Source organism: Cyprinus carpio, chromosome A7, assembly GCF_018340385.1.
Source record: "Cyprinus carpio isolate SPL01 chromosome A7, ASM1834038v1, whole genome shotgun sequence".
Taxonomy (NCBI): domain Eukaryota; kingdom Metazoa; phylum Chordata; class Actinopteri; order Cypriniformes; family Cyprinidae; genus Cyprinus; species Cyprinus carpio.
The window spans coordinates 12,727,454-12,747,298 of NC_056578.1; the positions used below are offsets into that span (position 1 = coordinate 12,727,454).

Consider the following 19,845-nt stretch of genomic DNA (forward strand, 5'->3'; position numbering starts at 1 on the left):
TCTGAGAAGACAAAAAGATGAAACACATCCAGCATTAAGATCAAGCTTTTTTTAACTCAAATGCAGGAAGTCTATAATCCCATATAACACTTCCTCCAGTGAAAAGTGTTCTGGTGTGAATCGGAGAGAAATCTGCACAGATCAAGGCAGCGTTTAAACAGCTCTAAACAAATATGTGTCTGGATTTGATGTGAGAGACAACAGCAGATGCACTTTTTTTTCACTGGATGTTAAAGTGTTATAGGCTCTGATTGACTGATTAAAGACTCTGCTGGTATTTCCTTTGTTCAGATGAAAAAATGAATGCCTGGTTAATGCTTGGGATGTGTTTCATCTTATTGTCTGATCTGTCTAAGCCTGATGAAAACTCACTCATCTGATCTGGGATGGACTGAGGGTGGGCACATTTTTAACAAATCTTCATTTTGCGTTTAAAAATGCTGCTTTGGGAAGAGAATAAAGAGATCTCATATTTAAAATGAGTTTATTCTATGACTATATATTTTAAAGGCTTCCTCTCCAGTCCAGCGGGTGCATTTTATTGAATTTAATCTAAGTTAAAGTGGATTTTAGGGGTGTTGTTTGTTTTTTTGGTTTTAAAATTAAGTACTGAAGTGTTTTTTGCTTTGGTAAAGCATTTGCATTTAAAACTATGCAAATTGAAAACAGTGCAAAAGTACGTTAAGATAAAAACACTGAATGATATTTTTTACTCTCTGAGTTTATTTTTGCTGTCTCCACTGCTCTCTTTATCCACACACACTCGTCTGTCTCTGACACATTTGTGTGTTAACTGCTCGAAGCACAAGCGCGATCTCAGAGATAATAAGCCCCACACTCACTGATCCACTGGTAGCTTTCTTGTTACAGTTTAGTGAACACACACACACACACACACACACTGCAGTGTAGCTGTCAGCTTTTAATCACATCTTCTTTCATACACACACAAACGCGCAAGTAAGAATGATGATTGTTCTCATTAGCACTGATGATGAAATGATGTTTAAACATGCTTGATGGACAGTCAAATACCCACATAATCTGGCATTCAAGCTCTCCCCTCAGAAGTTTCATGACAACTCTCCAGAACCCCTAGTGAAGGTGCCCCTACATAGACAGCATGAGAGAGGCTCAAAACATCATGCACCCCCTCCCACAATGAAATGCATGCATTATTCACTTTGTCATGTGCTGTCTATGCATGGGGAGCACTTTCGCTAGGGAGTCAGCTAGCAAACTAGTGTCTGTATCTCCTAAGGCTTCTTTCCACTCCATATTTTGTGCAGCGCTTCTGGATTTCTGCCTGCAGGCTGAGATTGTGTGTGTTTCATGTTTGTTGATCCAATTTACTGTGACACCTGAGATTTTACTTCAAAGATAAACACAAGGTCAACACTTTACCACTGCCCCACCCACACACAACCAAAACTACACCCCCCACTCCTCTCCCCCTCCCTTCCCCCCCTCCACAGCGCTCCCCCTTCCCCTTCTCCTTCCCCTCTCTCTCTCTCACACACACACACACATACACACCCTTAAACAAACACACACACACCCTTAAACAAACTTGCTCTCTCTCTCCCGCTCCTCCCTTCCTCTCCCACAACCTTCGCTGCCTCCGTGGTTTTGGCCCTGGTCGGTCCTCGGGCGCCGTCCCCTTCCTCCGTCCCCTCTTCTTCCCCCCTTTTGTCCCTGTCGATCCCATTCCCTCACTTTCCTCCTTTTCCCCGTGTGCTTTGACCCTTTTTTCTTCCCCTCCCTTCTCTCCCTCTCCCTTCTCTCTTCCTCTCGCTCCTCTCCTTTCCCTTCCCCTTGTCATCCTCTGCTCCCTCCTACAACAAATCACACTACACAACTCCTCTCCTCTCTCTCTCTCTCTCTCTCTCTCTCTCTCTCTCTCACACACACACACACACACACACCCTTAAACAAACACACTCTCTCACACACTCCCTCACACACACAGACACACTCTCTCTCTCACACACACACACACACACACACACACATAAACCCAAAACACCTACACACACACCTCACCACACCACAAACTAAATACACACACCCTAGGCTACCCTAGTTATAGGATCATACACACTACCTAATTAGTAGTATTAGCTAACTAGTTTCACACACTCCTACCCTCACCACACAACATTCCACCATACCAACTACCTATATATAAACACCACCCCACCCACCACCAACCAACACACCACTAGACACCCACACTCTCTCCTCACACACACACACACTCTCACAGACACACACACACACACACACACCTCCCTACCTTAGATCAAAGAGTATCAGTGTGCATAACATTATCAGTGTATAATCAGCTGGAGATTATTTTTTGCGCTGAGGCGTGGCGTCATGCTCAGAAGTGTTAGTGAGGCGCCTGCAGTATCTGGGTCACCGTTCCCGGGCGTCTGCGGATCTCATCAGGTCACTCTCGATGGGCGATAGCAGGAGCAGCTTTGATTGTGATGTTTGCTTTCCGCCGCCTTGATGGATCTCAGCTTCTAAGCGCTCTCATAATCACTCTCTGAGCTCTTTCTGACTCTGGTCTCTGTCTCCGGGCAGCTGTGCACCCGAGGCTGAAGCATTACATGCTGGCGGACATGGCTCACATCATCAGCCGGACTGGTGGCCGGCAAAGCCATTCCCTGCAGCACTTCAAACCACGCCGACCTGCGTCCACCACAGCCACCCACAAATCCCCTCACGAGGGTCCAGGTACACATCTCCACCGGCGACGCGGCTCTTCTGTGATCCAGGTCTCAAAGCCTGCGTGCAGTACTAGTGTACCGCCAGGGTTTAGTGCACCAACCATTCATTCTTTAAAGAAATTAATACTTTTATCATTAAGTATGCATTAAATTGTTTAAAAGTGACAGTAAAGAAAGCAAATAAATGCTGTTCTTTTGAACTTTCTGTTCATCCTTGAATCCTTAAAATAAAATGCATCCACTTGCGGTTTCCACTAAAATATTGTGCAGCACAATGTTTTCAACATGATATAATCAGAAATGTTTCTGAGCAGCAAGATCATCATATGTTAGAATGCTGTCTGAAGAATCATGTGAACTGAAGGACTGGAGTTAATGATGCTGAAAATACAGTCTGCGCATCACCAGAAAATAATACAGTTAACAGAGATTTAATAGAAAACTGAGTTTTAAATTTTAATATATTCCATCATTTGGTATTTTTGATTAAATTAAATCTGCAGTCTTGGTGAGCAAAACGCAAGGCATTAAAAAATTATTGATGACGTAAAGATTTGGACTGGTAGGTAACAAAACTTGGCATTAAACATTGTAAGCCAAGTTGTTAATTGTATGACACTGTCAAATAGCAACAATTAAAATAAATAAAATGGTTATTTAATTTTTTTATTTTTTTATCCAGTTTTGTGTAAAAATGTCATAACATTTGCAGTCTGATCAAAAAAGAAAAAAAAACATTAAAATCACAGCATATTAAGGTAGCTGAAGGTCTTGTGGGATCTCGTTCAATATGCACTGCGCATTTTTTTTTTTTTTTTAAAGTAGTAGATGATCCCGGGATGTTTGCATGCATTGCAGAAACATAAGGAACACAGTACACATACTGCATACTAGAGTAAAGCTGTTTTTCTGGTGATCTCCATCTTTAACCGTTTCTCCTCCTCCTCTGCTCTGGCTCCTCCCTTCAGGGCGGGGGCTGTTATCTTATCTTGTAAGGGAGTTGGGTTGCTGTATATGGATGGGAAGGGAGGTGATGTTTGACCTGGAGGAGAAGGTCAACTTCTCTGTTGTTCACCCTCGCTTTCACAGGCGGCCCTAATAATCACGCCATCGCCGGTTGCTGTGGGCTCTCAAACAGGGTACTGCCTTTGCTTATACACTTCCCAGAATCATCCGGTCTTTCTGCTAGTGCTTAACCCCTATATGATATCATGGAGAGCAGGTGGCAAATATTCAAGCTGATATATTTAATATGGCACTATTTAATTTAATACCACATGCATAGTGATTGCGTGAGATTTAAACATATATTTATTTTACATATTTACTTAATTATATAATTTTGATTAATGAAGTAAAAATATGGGGGACAACACTTGATAAAAATACATTTGGTAAAAATACAATGCATTTTGTTAAGGTTGTGTGCCACCTAGGAATATTATTTGTTTAATGAACAAGGACAATTTAGTGCTAATTTTAGATAAATCACACAGTGAATATGAAATGAATAGTTTGAAAACAAGGATTTGAGGTTTGTCGATCATGTGCGTTTATTAAATATTCATAGACTTGTTTAAATTAAATGCATATGCTATTCTGAATGCTGATGGTAGATGAGATGAGTATTACAGTGTTTGCCTTTCTGTTTCTCAGCACTAATAAAATAAAAGTCCTGCTTCAGACATATTGGCTGAACAGAAAAAATATTAGTGGCCGATGCAGATAATTAAAAATGGCAAATATCGGCCAAAATATATATATATATCTATAGATATATCTATATATAATATATATATAAATATTATATAAGAGTATATATAGGATATATATCTCAGTCATTACTTAAATATTTTACAATATTTTATTTTACACATAATTCACTTCAAAGCATAGTGACAATTGACCAATTGCTGGAACGTCAATATAATATATATGTTATATTGACTAAATATCTAGTTGAAAACTGAATAGATGACACAAATTAAGTTGAAAAAAAATTAATTTATAAAAGATCGAAAATTTGAGTACACTACTTAAAAAAAATCTTAGCCGAAAGTGAAGAATTTTTTTTTTTTTACAAAATGGCAAATTCAGACGATATATCGGGCCATGCCAATATATTGGTCTGTATGAAACCAGTATACATATCATATCAATATAATTAATTTGAAGATAAGTAAAAAACGCTGTATGTACCAAGAGCTGGGGAAATTTGAATTTATACGGTGGTTATATAATGTTTAACTAAATTATCTAATTTAAAATTGAATTTGAAAAAAAGATGCTTGATAAAAAAAAATACATTTAATAAAATAAATTTATTAAACATTGATTCTTTAATGCTGTAATAGTATCTGCTGCAAAAAAAAGTAAAATATTGAAGAATTTTTTTTTTTTTTTACAAAATGCCAAATATCAGCCGATATATCGGCCATGCCAAATATATCGGTCTGTCGATCATATGTTTTTTTTTAATATTAATTGTTTTGTTTAATTTGATATTCTGAATGTATATATATATATTATATTTACTAAATTATATATTTGAAAATGAATAAGCATGACTTGATTAAAAGTTCATTATTTTCCATAATGTAATGATAAAAATTAAACATTTCATATATTTTTAGATTCATTGCACACCAACTGAAATATTTCAGGTCTTTTATTGTTTTAATACTGATGATTTTTGGCATACAGCTCATGAAAACCCAAAATTCCTATCTCAAAAAATTAGCATATCATGAAAAGGTTCTCTAAGCGAGCTATTAACCTAATCATCTGAATCAACTAATTAACTCTAAACACCTGAAAAAGATTCCTGAGGCTTTTAAAAACTCCCAGCCTGGTTCATTACTCAAAACCGCAATCATGGGTAAGACTGCCGACCTGACTGCTTTCCAGAAGGCCATCATTGACACCCTCAAGCGAGAGGGTAAGACACAGAAAGAAATTTCTGAGCGAATAGGCTGTTCCCAGAGTGCTGTATCAAAGGCACCTCAGTGGGAAGTCTGTGGGAAGGAAAAAGTGTGGCAAAAAGCGCTGCACAGCGAGAAGAGGTGACGGACCCTGAGGAAGATTGTGGAGAAAGGACCGATTCCAGACCTTGGGGGACTCTGCGGAAGCAGTGGACTGAGTCTGGGTAGAAACATCAGAGCCACCGTGCACAGGCGTGTGCTTTTGAACCAGAAACAGCGGCAGAAAGCGCCTGACCTGGGCTACAGAGAAGCAGCACTGGACTGTTGCTCAGTGGTCCAAAGTACCTTTTAGGATGAAAGCAAATTTTGCATGTCATTCAGAAATCAAGGTGCCAGAGTCTGGAGGAAGACTGGGGAGAAGGAAATGCCAAAATGCCTGAAGTCCAGTGTCAAGTACCCACAGTCAGTGATGGTCTGGGGTGCCATGTCAGCTGCTGGTGTTGGTCCACTGTGTTTTATCAAGGGCAGGGTCAATGCAGCTAGCTATCAGGAGATTTTGGAGCACTTCATGCTTCCATCTGCTGAAAAGCTTTATGGAGATGAAGATTTCGTTTTTCAGTTTTTTTTTTTTTTTTTTATATTCAAAATGCCAAATGTCAGTCTATATATCTGTCGATCACAACTTCCTACTTTGATTCACGCTGTTTATTAATGGTTCATACGTTGAATTAATATCCGTCTGCAGCATCATCTGCGTCCTGGAGCTTCTCGTCTGCTATTCTCTCTCATCTTCTCCTGAACAATGGCTGGTGCACTTGGGAGCTCATTTATGATTTTTGATAATTGATAGCTCTTCATTCGGTCTCTCTTCAGGCCACGACGCCCATGTTTCGTGAATACATCGCTCAGGTTCTGAAGAACTCGAAGGCCATGGCCGAGGCGCTGCTGAAGAAGGGCTACACGCTGGTCTCGGGTGGGTTTTTCACTCGCGTCTCGTCTGTTTCTGCGCTGTAGGTTTTCTCTTCAGGTGAGCAGAACGTGTTCGTCTGGGAGTGATTCTCCTGGAAGATGAAGTTAGTTTTCCTCTGTTTTATCAGTGTGTGCTGCAGTCGTGAAACTCAAACCTCTACACTGCAAAAAAGGCTTAACTTAATTACTATTTTGTCTTATTTCTAGTCAAAATATCTAACAGTTCTTAAATTAAGATGCATTTACTTGGTAAGCAAACCGACATTAGATATTGAGTCTTGTTTCTAAGGAAAGAAAACTAAATTAAGTGCATTTTGCTTAAAACAAGAGATTTTTACTTTCCCACTAGCAGATAATTTTACTTGTTTTAAGCAAAATGCACTTAATGTAGTGTTCTTCCCCTAGAAACAAGAACTCAATAATGTTGTTTTTTGGCTTAACAATAAATGTCTTTAATTTAAACAATGTTGGTTACAATAATTGACTAGAAACATTTTACATTTAGTCATAGTCAGACTTTTGTAATCCAAATCCAAAGCGACTTACAAATAATAACAAAGTGTTTACGTTTTTATTATCTATTACTTCAAAATTATTATTATTTAAGCAAAACAAGCAGTTAGTAAATGCTAGTTAGAGTGCGAAGTGTAAAAAGGGTGCAAGGTTTTCTTTGTTTTGTTCGTTTTGAAACCCAAGACATAAAATACTTTTATATTTTTTTTGCAGTTGTGCGACTGGGACGGTCTATAGGACCTACATATAACCTAAAGCAGGTGATTCTATAAGTTCGTATATACAGCGTATTTAACCTGAATCAGTCGCTTGTCAATTCATCCTCCAGTGTTTTGTTCGTTCCTTGTCTTTGCCTCGTCATGTCTGAGTGCGAAGCGGTAGAAAAACATATTCATTAAACACACTGACACTCGAAGTGACCTTCAATGCATTGGATGAGCTCCTAACGCGGTTTTATCTATAGATTAAAGGGCCCAGAACGCTATCTGCAGAAGTAAACATCAACGGGGCCGAGTAATGGACGTTCTTTTTATTTTTGATTATTTTTATTATTGTTTTATTGTAATGCTGTCGTATTATTGGGCATAAGGAATAATGGAGATAAGGAAATATGAAGAGGATGAAATTAAAAACAGGTGACGTGGATAGACGTGGTGTGTGTTTTGATGGTTTTTTTTCTGTGGGTCCTTAACTGTCAACTTCAGGCAAATGACCTGTGGGTATTGTTTTAAGTTTGAGTAGATTATTTTGGGTTTTTATTTAAATTTCTTAAGTGAGAGTAGAAAATCTGAAATTCATAGTTATGATGTTTAATGTTGCAAGAACTGCAAAAAATGCAGTGCAATTATCTAAACATCCTTAATCCTCATTAGGCTTGTTGTTCCAGTGCAACATTATCATTCAACACGACACCTCAAATCAAAAACGTACAGTAGAATACGATCTAACAAATTCATCAAAAGACATTTGATATTTCAACATCAACGAAATAATTTTATTGCTCACGTAGACATTTTCATTTTAAGATCAGTATTGAACAGTTGATAGTTCCTTCAGTTTTTAGTGCGTGGGAGAGGTGGTCGAGACGGTTCATACTTTAGGGGCTCCAAAGGGTTTTTTTTATTGTAAAATACACTGTATCAGTGTGATGCAGAAGCGGGTATTTCTGATTCTGAGCTCTGGGAGATGTCCTTAGGTATTTGATCGCACAGGAGAAAACACACTGTCCACACAACTCAATTTGATCACGAGACATTTACATTTAGAGATTATTTTATGTTTTTTTGAATTAGATGTTTTTTTTTGAATGTCTTGTAGATGTATTGTTTTTAAGAGTGTTTTGTTTGTGTTGAATAATGTATGTGTACACACACACACAAATACAGTTACATTTTTTTTTACATTTTTTTTTATTGCTGAGGTAAAACTGATCAAGTTCTCCGCTCTAAATAGAGAAACTGACTTACACTGAGTTACTCCATTCTTCCACCTAAAGCAAAGAGTTCATTTATTCCATCATTTCCTCAGTTTAATAATAGTTTGTGATGTTTATTATTCACTCTCATTTCCTCAGTTTAATAATAGTTTGTGATGTTTATTATCTAATTTCCTCTTATTAGTTGTACAGAAAGGCCCTCAACTCTCATGCGACGCGCCAGCCGGTTCGGGTGATCCAAAATCACTGTTTATCTTGATTGAAGAAAACGTGCAGCAGAAACGAAATGTGTTTTGTCCGGCGCCGCAACTCTTTCGGTCCTGTCTCTTCGTCTGAAGTCTTGATGATTTTATCGCACTGAAACACTTTTTGTGATGTTTTTGTTATTTTTTTTTTTTTATTTATGTTTGTTCGTTTAGCTGCGGTTTTTCCTCAGTAACATATGCAGAGCTAATTGAACGTCTGCACGCCGGACACGCTTCACATCGATGCACATGTTGTTGTTGTGCTTCCGTTCTGTTCTTATCACGTCTGAAGCAGCTGCAGATCAGTTTATGACTCAGTCTCACCTGGATCAGGAGTGAACGAATGATTATGACACAGACGAGTGAGAGACATGTTGTTGTTCTGTTGTTCACTTTAAAACTTTAATTTTGTTTTTTTTTTTATTCTTTTTATATAAATGAATGTTGGGTGTTGGATGTTTGTATGAATGTAAAGTGTTGTGGGGGGAGCTAAATGTATAAGTAAGTGTCATCAGCATATAAATGTACATGAGAATCACCTACGGCTATAAGTAAGTGTCATCAGCATATAAATGTACATGAGAATCACCTACGGCAAGGGCAATGTCATTAACATAAATGCTAAAAAGTATAGGTCCCAATACGTTTCCTTGTGGGACCCCTTTAGAAAAGTTTTAGGGATCAGGACTATTAACAGTCAAATGAGTGTATTTATTTCCTATAGCCCTATATGATTGCCAGTGATATGTATTATTAGAGGCCTTTGCTCTATGCCATAGAGTGTGTTTTGGCGAATGAACTCTGGACTGAACCAAGGGCTAGATTTAATCTCGTTCTGTATAATATGGCAGTAGAATGGTTGTTCATGTTGATTTAATGCATAATAGCCTCATAATCAAAAACTGTAATATCAGGGAACTGGACATTTGTTGAAGTGACCATAGGTCTTCATCCAGACGGACTGGTTTGAGTGAAGATCAGTGTTGTGTGTGTTTGTTCAGGAGGAACCGATAATCATCTGGTTCTGGTGGATCTGAGGCCTCAGGGGATGGATGGTGGGTGGGGCGGGGGGTGTTCTTGAGCTGCTGTCCATCACAGTCAAAGAGAACAAGTGCACTTGAGATGGGGGCGAGATGGCACTGGGCGGCGTGGGACTGGGTGTGGGTCACTCTCACTCAAACACACACACACACACACAGAGCTGCTGTCCATCACAGCCAACAAGAACACACAGACACACATTAAACACACACGCACTCACATTTCCTCAGCTCAGCTCCACACACACACACACACCACACACACACACACACAGACACAGACACACTCAGTCAAACACACACTGACACACACTTACTCTCACACACACCACGATATAGCCAACCGAGCACGCGCACACACCAAATGCTCGCGAACTCACACACAACACTCCAACAAACACACAAACACACCCCATGCGCAAACAAACACACACACACACACACACACACTCACTCACTCAAAATACACACACACAGACACACTCACTCAAACACACACCTGACACAAACTTGCTCCTCACGAACACACACACAACACCACACACACACACCAAATGCTCTCAACACACACACACACTCAGCGCCAACACACCTCCAAACACACACACAAAAACCACAACCACCCCATGCGCAAACAAAACACACAACACACACACACACACACCACGCACTCCGTCAAATACACTCACTTAAACACACACAGACACACACACACACACACTCACTCAAATACACACTGACACACACTTACTCTCTCACTCAAATCACACAAACACACTCACTCAAACACACACTGACACAAACTTCTTCGCACACACACACAACACACAAAACACACACACACACACACACACACACACACCACCAAATGCTCAAACACAAACACACCCCATGTGCACACACACACACACACACGCACTCAAACACACACACACACACACGCACTCACACCCACACAAATAGACCACACTCTCACACACACACACCTCAAACACACCACACAAACAAACCACACACACTCAAACAACAAACGCACTGAAAACACAAAAACACACACTGATTCAAACACACACACGCAATTCAAACACTCACTCTCTCACACACAACACACAGACGCACTCTCAACTCTGGCTCCTCTGGTTTCCCAGGAATCCCCCTGCTCTCACTCTCGTCAGTTCAAGGAGGCTGACTTCCAGCAGGTGGTGGATTTCTTCGATCAGGGCATCAAGATCGCTCTGGACGTCAAGAAGAAGACCAGTGAGTACAGACTCAGAGATCTGCTGTGACCGTGTGTTTATTATACATCATGTTTTATATCAACAATATTGTTGTTATTGCATATCATGTGTTGTCATTTGATCACTGACAGCTTTACAGTAACAAAATTAAAATTCTGAAGTTATTTTCCACATTAAAACAGTTTTAGCCGTACAGTAATATATATTGTTGTTGTTTGATTTCTGACAGAAATAAGCTTTAGTATTGCTCAGAGTTATTCATTGCAAATATCAGTAAATTAAATATGTTTAATTTCAGCAACTTTGAACTTTCTTTTTTTTTGTTGCCATCATTAAATTGATTATCAATATCATCATCTGCCATTAATACCCAAACAAAAGCAAAATATATATTATTCTGGGGTAGAAGTCTGGGGTAATATATATTATTAATATAAACCAAATACACTACAATTCAGAAGTCTGATGTAAGTAAGGTTTGTTTTGTTTTTTAAAGAAATTATATATTATTTTTAACCCTTCTATTCATCTGTGAATCCTGAAAAGTGAAAATGTATCACAGTTTCCACAAAAATATTGAACTGTTTTCAACTGTTTGATAATAATCAGAAATGTTTTTTCTTGAGTCAGAAATCAGTTACATTGTAAATGTTGTTCTGATCTGTTTGTTTATTTGGTTCTGTATGAAAGTTTTGTTTTTTTAATTTACTTTATGTGTTTTTTCTGTGTATATTTATTATGTATATATACATATACATAATAAATATACAGTGCACACACATATTATGTAAACAAAAACTTTTATTTTAGATGCGATTAATCACGAATAATCGCTTGACATCACTATTTGACTTTTAATTATATTTTTAAATTTTGATTGTTATTTTATGATTTATGAATTTATTTATAATTGAAGATTTGATGTATGTTTTGTTTTTTCATGCGGTCCCTCTTACAGTTTTTCTCTGTTTCCTTCAGAAAAGCTGTCGGATTTCAAGAGTTTCCTGCTGGAGGACTCGGAGACGGCGTCTCGTATTGCTGATCTGCGTCGCCGCGTTGAAGCTTTCGCTCGTCCGTTCCCCATGCCTGGATTCACCGACCATTAAAGCAGCAGATCAACCGTTAGACATTTTATTTTTTTTGTTTAGCTTTATGATCAATCACTACATTATTAATCATTTACTGGAACTAAAAGTCTTAAAAATGAACAGTAGTGCACATACACTAACGGTCAAAAGTTTGGGATCAGAATCATTTTTTATTTGTTTACAGAAGTCTCTTCTGCTCATCAAGGCTGCATTTATTTGATCAAAAATACAGGAAAAAAATAATATTGTGAAATATTATTATGATTTGAAATAACGTTTTTCTATTTTAATATACATTAAAATCGAATTGATTTCTGTGATCAAAGCTGAATTTTCAACTAATATTTTTTTGATACCTGTGATACTTTTTTTCAGGATTCTTTGATTAATAAAAAGTAAAAAAAAAAAAAAAACAGCATTTATTTAAAATAGAAATCTTTTCTAACAACATAAACTACAGTTCAAAAGTTTGGGGTCAGTGCATTTTTATTCTTTCTTTTTTTTTTTTTAAAGAAATTAATTATTTTATTCAGTAAGGATGCGTTAAATTGATAAGAGATGATAGCAAAGATATATAAATTTATATTTTGAATAAATAATGTTATTTTTTAACTTTTTATTCATCAAAGAATCTTTTGAAAAAATTTCAGTTTCCAAAAAAAAAAAATTAAGCAGCACAACTCTTTCCAACATTGATAATTCTAATAATAAATCCGCATATTAGAATGATTTCTGAAGGATCATGTGACACTTTATACTGGAGTAATGATTCTGATGGAAAGTCAGCTTTGCATCACACAAATAAATTATATTTTAAAGGATATTAAAATAGAAACTATTATTTTATTTTGAAAAAACATTTTGCAAGATTACTGTTTGTTTCTGTATTTTTAATCAAATAAATGCAGCCTTGATGAGCAGAAGAGTTTTAAAAACAAGTCTTACTGATCCCAAATTTTTGAGCGACAGTGTAGATACCGACCGATGCTTTGTGACATTAGAAGCGATTTTTTTTCCCTTCTGCGGGTGATTTATTCCTCATATATGATCTTTATGACTTTAAGGACTCTTCCATTTGGAGTGACGAACAAACGTTTCTAACGTTTCTAAGACTAATGATGCTACAGATGTTTACAGACTACGATTCAGTTTTTCTACTCGATTTATTCTGTTTTGTTGTTTTTGTGTATTTAGTGTGGTGAGTGTGACTGTTGTTGGAGTTTGTGTATGTCGTTCCTCATCTTGAGCGATTTCTGAGTGTTAAATGAGCGCAGTTATTGTGAGCAAAACGCTGTGATATCGATAAACACTTTGAGCCTCTTCTTCACGTTGCACACGTCTGCAATCCTCCACCTTCATTCTGCTGGATTCTGCCTGACAAAACACCTTTTTATCACAAAATGATTCTTTTTAAATGGACAGAGCTTTACAAATGATTTTCTAAAAACGTCTAATCCCAATAAAATGGTGCTGTAGGAAAATGCAACTCTTGCGGCTGCTCGTTTTTCTGTGTAAGTGTGTGCGCTGTGGGTGGAGATGATCGATCGCAGCAGTCGTTCTGGCCCGTCGTCTTCAGAGGAATAATGTGTTTTGAGTCAGAGGATTATTCAGGAACGTGCATTTAAAAATACATCTTGGCGTAATATGACAGACTGAAAGAGCCGCTGCTAATCAATGGATTAAAGTGAGCGTTAAAACACAGCGTGTGTGGAGAGTCTGTCCAGGTCAAATCAAAGCCCCAAATCACAAGAAACACTAAGAAGTTATATTTTTATTAATGTAACCTATTTTTATTAACTACATTTACTGATGTTTTAAACCGATTTCCACCAGTGTTTTATTAATGTAAAAAAAAACGTAGTTGTAAATAATTGGATTATTAGAGTAGGTTTTTCAAGAAAATACTATTTTAGGTTTCTACTTCAAAATTTCATGTTTAATTCAATGTGTTTTTTTATTTTATTTTTTGTTTAATTTTTTTATTTATTTGTAATTTATTAGGGAAATTTCAAGAAAATACTATTTTAGGTTTCTACTTCAAATATATATATATATATAAATAATTTTTTTTTTTTTTTTTTTTTTTTGATATAGCATTTTAACCTAAAATGAAAAAACATTACCTTGGCAACTACAGTACCTGAAATAAAATATTATTTATTTATATTTCAATTGAGTAATTTAATTAAGTTTTTAAATTTATTTCGATCAATGACCATTTTTTAATGGTATTTATTTTTGTGTTGTTATGTTTTAGTTGACGATGATAATAATACTGATTTCACACACAATCTCTTAGTAAACACTTTATACCCATGTTTACCCCTGATTAATTGCTGTGATGTGACTAAAAAACAAATTATTTATGTAGAATATTCATACACCATGGCAAGAAGTCTTAAAGACCTTAAAAAGGGTAATTTTTATTTATTTTAGAATATAATGTCTTAGTTTTTTTTTGGTGGGATGTGAGTATTTCAGTGAGATGTCAGTGTTTTCTCTCTTTCTGTGTGTGTCAGAGAGTAAATCCCAGCGGACGCTGTAGCAGCTCATGATGAGTGAATTCCGGTGTGTTTGTGTCGAGGGTTCAGGAGTCGCTCGTATCGCTTGTCCGTGTCTGTGTGTGTTTGTGTCGGGATCTCAGGAATGAGCTGACATGATTGGGAATCTCTCTCCTCCTCCTGCAGGCACAGACAGCCGTTAATTTGACAATAAATCAGCTGTGTTCAGCGAGGGACGGATTAACGACAATTAATTGCGCTCGTTTATTTGGAGTGGCATGTCGGCGTTTGAACGCGTGTCATAATTAAAGCCCTGCAGGACGGTGATGTGGCGTTACGGAGTCGATGGCTTAAGTGGCATTTTAGAGTCCCATTTAAATTTCAAACAATGGCTAATGTGCTGTAATTATCCCATAATAAAGTGTGAGTGTCTCTTATAGAGCAATAACAGTCCCACGGAGAGACAAGGAGGAGGAGGAAGAGGGTTGTGAGAGAGGAAGAAGCTTTTCAAATCATTTATTAGGCTGACTGACAGTAAATAGATGGATTGAATGGAGGGAACGTAACTTTTTTTTTATGTTGTTGAGTAGTGTTGTTATTGTAAGAAAAGTAAAGAAGAAAAGAATTGCAAGATATGAACTCGGAATTGTGAGATATGAACTCGGAATTTTGAGATATGAACTGGTTGTTGTGTGTTATGATCTGAGTTTTTGGGTTTTGAACTTTTATTGCGATGTATGACTCGGAATTGTGAAATATGAACTCGGAATTGCGAGATATGAACTCGGAAATTGTGAGATAATGAACTCGGAATTGGGAAGATATGAACTCGGAATTGTGAGTATACTGCAACTTTTGTTCGGTTATGAACTCGGAATTGTGAGGTATGAACCTTAAATTGCGATGTATGACTCGGAATTGTGAGATATGAACTCGGAATTGCGAGGTATGAACTCGGAATTGTGAGGTATGAACCTTAAATTGCGATGTATGAATTCGGAATTGTGAGATATGAACTCGGAATTGTGAGATATGAACTCGGAATTGTGAGGTATGAACTCGGAATTGTGAGGTATGAACTCGGAATTGTGAGGTATGTACTCGGAATTTCGAGGTATGAACCTTAAATTGCGATGTATGAATTCGGAATTGTGAGATATGAACTCGGAATTGTGAGATATGAACTCGGAATTGTGAGGTATGAACTCGGAATTGCGAGGTATGAACTCGGAATTGCAAGGTATTAACTCGGAATTGTGAGATATGAACTCGGAATTGTGAGATATGAACTCGGAATTGCGAGGTATGAACTCGGAATTGCAAGGTATGAACTAGGAATTGTGAGGTATGAACCTTAAATTGCGATGTATGAATTGGAATTGTGAGATATGAACTCTGAATTGCTAGGTATGAACTCGGAATTGTGAGGTATGAACCTTAAATTGCGATGTATGAATTCGGAATTGTGAGATATGAACTCGGAATTGTGAGGTATGAACCTTAAATTGCGATGTATGAATTCGGAATTGTGAGATATGAACTCGGAATTGCGAGGTATGAACTGGGAATTGTGAGATATGAACTCGGAATTGTGAGATATGAACTCGGAATTGTGAGATATGAACTCGGAATTGCGAGGTATGAACTCGGAATTGTGAGATATGAACTCGGAATTGTGAGATATAAAAAAAATTGTGAGGTATGAACCTTAAATTGCGATGTATGAATTCGGAATTGTGAGATATGAAACTCGGAATTGCTGAGGTATGAACTGGGAATTGTGAGATGTGTTGTCGGAATTGTGAGATATGAACTCGGAATTATGAGATATGAACTCGGAATTGTGAGATATGAACTTGGAATTGTGAGATATGAACTCGGAATTGCGAGGTATGAACTCGGAATTGTGAGATATGAACTCGGAATTGTGAGGTATGAACTCGGAATTGTGAGATATGAACTCGGAATTGTGAGATACTAATGCAGGATTCTGGGATATGAATTCAGAATTGCCGCAAATTAACTTGGAATTGCGAAATACTAACAAAAATCGCTTAGTGCGCCATTAAACTACTTTAATATGGAAAACCCCTTTTGAATTCTTCAGTCTGTATCTTAAGCTAATGGACAGTTTACTTGTAGTATCAATTACAATTAAATGTGCAACATCTTTGCTTTTACTCCAGTGTGTTTTTATCGAGATACTGGAGGGATGTTTTCCATACTCATATTGTGAAGTGTATTTTCTGTGAACGTTTGACTCCCAGCAAACACACATCTGAGTTTGTTTACACCTGAGCCGAGACTCTGAACACACACACACACAGCAAGATTTTCACACTTGAGAAACTATTCTCACCTCACAAACGCAGACACACACACACACTCCAAACACTCAAACACACGTGTGTGATGCAGCTGGAGGACAGAACTGATAAATTGCGCTGCTTCTCTAAAGATGTATTGTCTTCAAAGCTGGGTAGTAACTGATTACATGTTATCTGGATTATGTAATCAGATTCCAAAGAATGCATACTTGTAATTAGATTACATTACATTTTAAAATGCTCACAATCAGATTACAGTTTCTTTTTATGGATTACATGATTACTTTTCACACAACCCAGGTGTGCATTTCCATAATGTACAAAAAGTGCTTTATTTGCACACCCTAATTTTGTACTTAATATACTAAAAATTATTCTTCAGTACTTCTTGTAGTACACTCAAGTGTCTTGTCAGACAAATCTCAGACAGACTTGGAGGCTTTTCATCTAAAGTCTTCATAGTGATGGATAGTTCTAGTAATGGATGAGTATTTAGAGGTTCTCTCAGTCATTAATCAATGATGATCTTCTCTTAAACACGCAACCGTCATGAGACTCACGCTCGAGTCGTTCTCAGCCTTAGAGTAGAGTATGCACAACACCATATATGTATTTCTTTATTTCTGTGATTGTTGCTGTTGTAGTTATCTGTGCTTGAGGTGTTTTGATATCTCATGCACTCACTGTGTGTGTAGATTGCCTTCGGTCTGACAATGAATAGCGATACAAAGAATAACAAATGGAGGCAATGCAATCATGACGGGCCGCTGCACCTTCCGCTTAGGTAATGACGGCCCCTGTGTGTGTGTGTGTGTGTGTGATTATGCCTGATGCGCTTCTTCAACCTGCCTGATTACCTGTCAGCATGTGCTGGAGGCCTGACAGAAGCAGCACACACACGCCGCAGGTGAGCAGAGAGAGAGAGTGTGTGTGTGTGAACGCAGAGACGAGGAGCATCTCCTTTATTGAAGCGCTGGATATGTGTGTCGGTACGCAGCTGTGCAGAGGACAGGAGTGATTGCTGCTAGATGGCATGCATTATTCTCACTATGCACACAATTCTGCCTCCTAATGTCCCACAAATATGCCCACAACAAACTTCCAGGCTTTTCTAAAGGGCTGTAGGAATTTGGTTTTCGATGGCTGGACAAAGACGGCGGACGTTTGTGTTCCTAAAGGGCTGTAGGAATTTGGTTTTCGATGGCTGGACAAAGACGGCGGACGTTTGTGTTCCCAAAGAGTTCAGCCAGAAATTAACATTTTGTGAGAATCAAACCGTGATGCATCTTCACAAGTCTTATGTGAATGTGTACAGGTGTGTTTCCCACACAAATCTATCGTATGACTTCATACGGTTTGGAATATGGCATATAAGTCATATAGACCATATTTTATGTTCTTTTTGTGTTTCTCAGAGCTTTTGCTTTATATATATAGATATAGATATAGATATAGATATAGATATAGATATTATAAACACATGTAACATTTAGAATGAGGAAAAGGTGACTTTTTAACAGTTAATTTTTACTAATTAATTGTCATTTGAAATGTCTGCCTCCATCCCTTAAACCACTAGGTTTAACCCATTTGACAGCAAGAAGTTTTTAATCATTTAAAATAAAATTAAGCATGATCACTTATTCTTTTACAGGACAGAATAAGTATGGTCTTTCTTTTGTACATTAACATATCTGTAGTGCTGAATGACGATGGAACATTATTTCACCCATATTTTGACTTTTTTTTTCCAAGTAGACACTTACAGTAATTGCCATTTAATAAGGTTTCTGTGTATAGAAAATCACTTTTGTAATTTGATGTACTGTAGACATGCCCTGTATTTGACCCCTATTTAAAACAAATATTTATATGTATATATATATATATATCTTTTTAAATGTCTCCAGTTAGGTGTCTACTTGAATGTTTTAAATAACTATAACAATAACAAATTGTCAAATAAAAATATGTATGAATATTTATTTATTTTTGTGTGTGTGTGTGTGTGTGTGTGTGTGTGTTTTTGTGTGTGTGTGTGTGTGTTCCTAGCTATTAACATAACTGATATAATTTGTTTGCATGGCAGCAGGAGCATCCGGGGGATACAGCATTTTGTAAATTGAGCATTTTGTAAAGTGTGTGTGTATGCGCGCCTGCAGTTCCACTGAGGTCTTTTAAAAGTCAGGTCCTTCCTTCTTCAGACTCTCGTAGTCTGTGGTGACGGCCACCAACTGTGCAGAGAGAACGAGAGAATACATTTAAATGTAGTTAGCGTAAATTAAGATCATCAGAATATCATAAAAGACAAAACAACATGCATACAAACAAGAGCACAAGCACACACACACAGACGGTGTGACAGGTTCTGCTGGCCCTCATTGGGTGATCCGGCTCTATTTATACAGTTTTTTTTAGAGAAAGTGTATTTGAGACTTTTAGGGTTTGTGAACTGATTTAATAAAGGAAATAAATCCAGAATACTTGCATCTTGTCAATGCATGTGATGTTGAGAATAAGTTGAGTGTGTAAGTGCTTGTTAAAGGGGTCATCGGATGCCCATTTTCCACAGATTGATATGATTCTTTAGCGTCTTAATGAAAAGTCTATAACATACTTTGGTTAGAATTTCTCAACAGTAATGTAAAACACCCTTTTTACCCTGTCAAAAACTGCTCTGTAACAGCATGCCATTTCGGTGCATGTCCCTTTAAATGCTAATGAGCTCTGCTGACCCCGCCCCTCTCTTCCGAGCTGCTCTCTGAGGGACTGTTTACTTTAGCCGCATTTAGCCGTGAAACTGGAAAGGCGATTTGCAAAGATTCATTAAAAA

The 19,845-nt window shown here is 37.4% G+C and overlaps 1 pseudogene; it reads left to right on the top strand.

Moving 5' to 3' along the window:
• Window positions 1–3,753: 3,753 nt before the first annotated feature.
• LOC109070953 lies at window positions 3,754–12,396 on the top strand (annotated as a pseudogene).
• The last annotated feature ends 7,449 nt before the right edge of the window (window positions 12,397–19,845 follow it).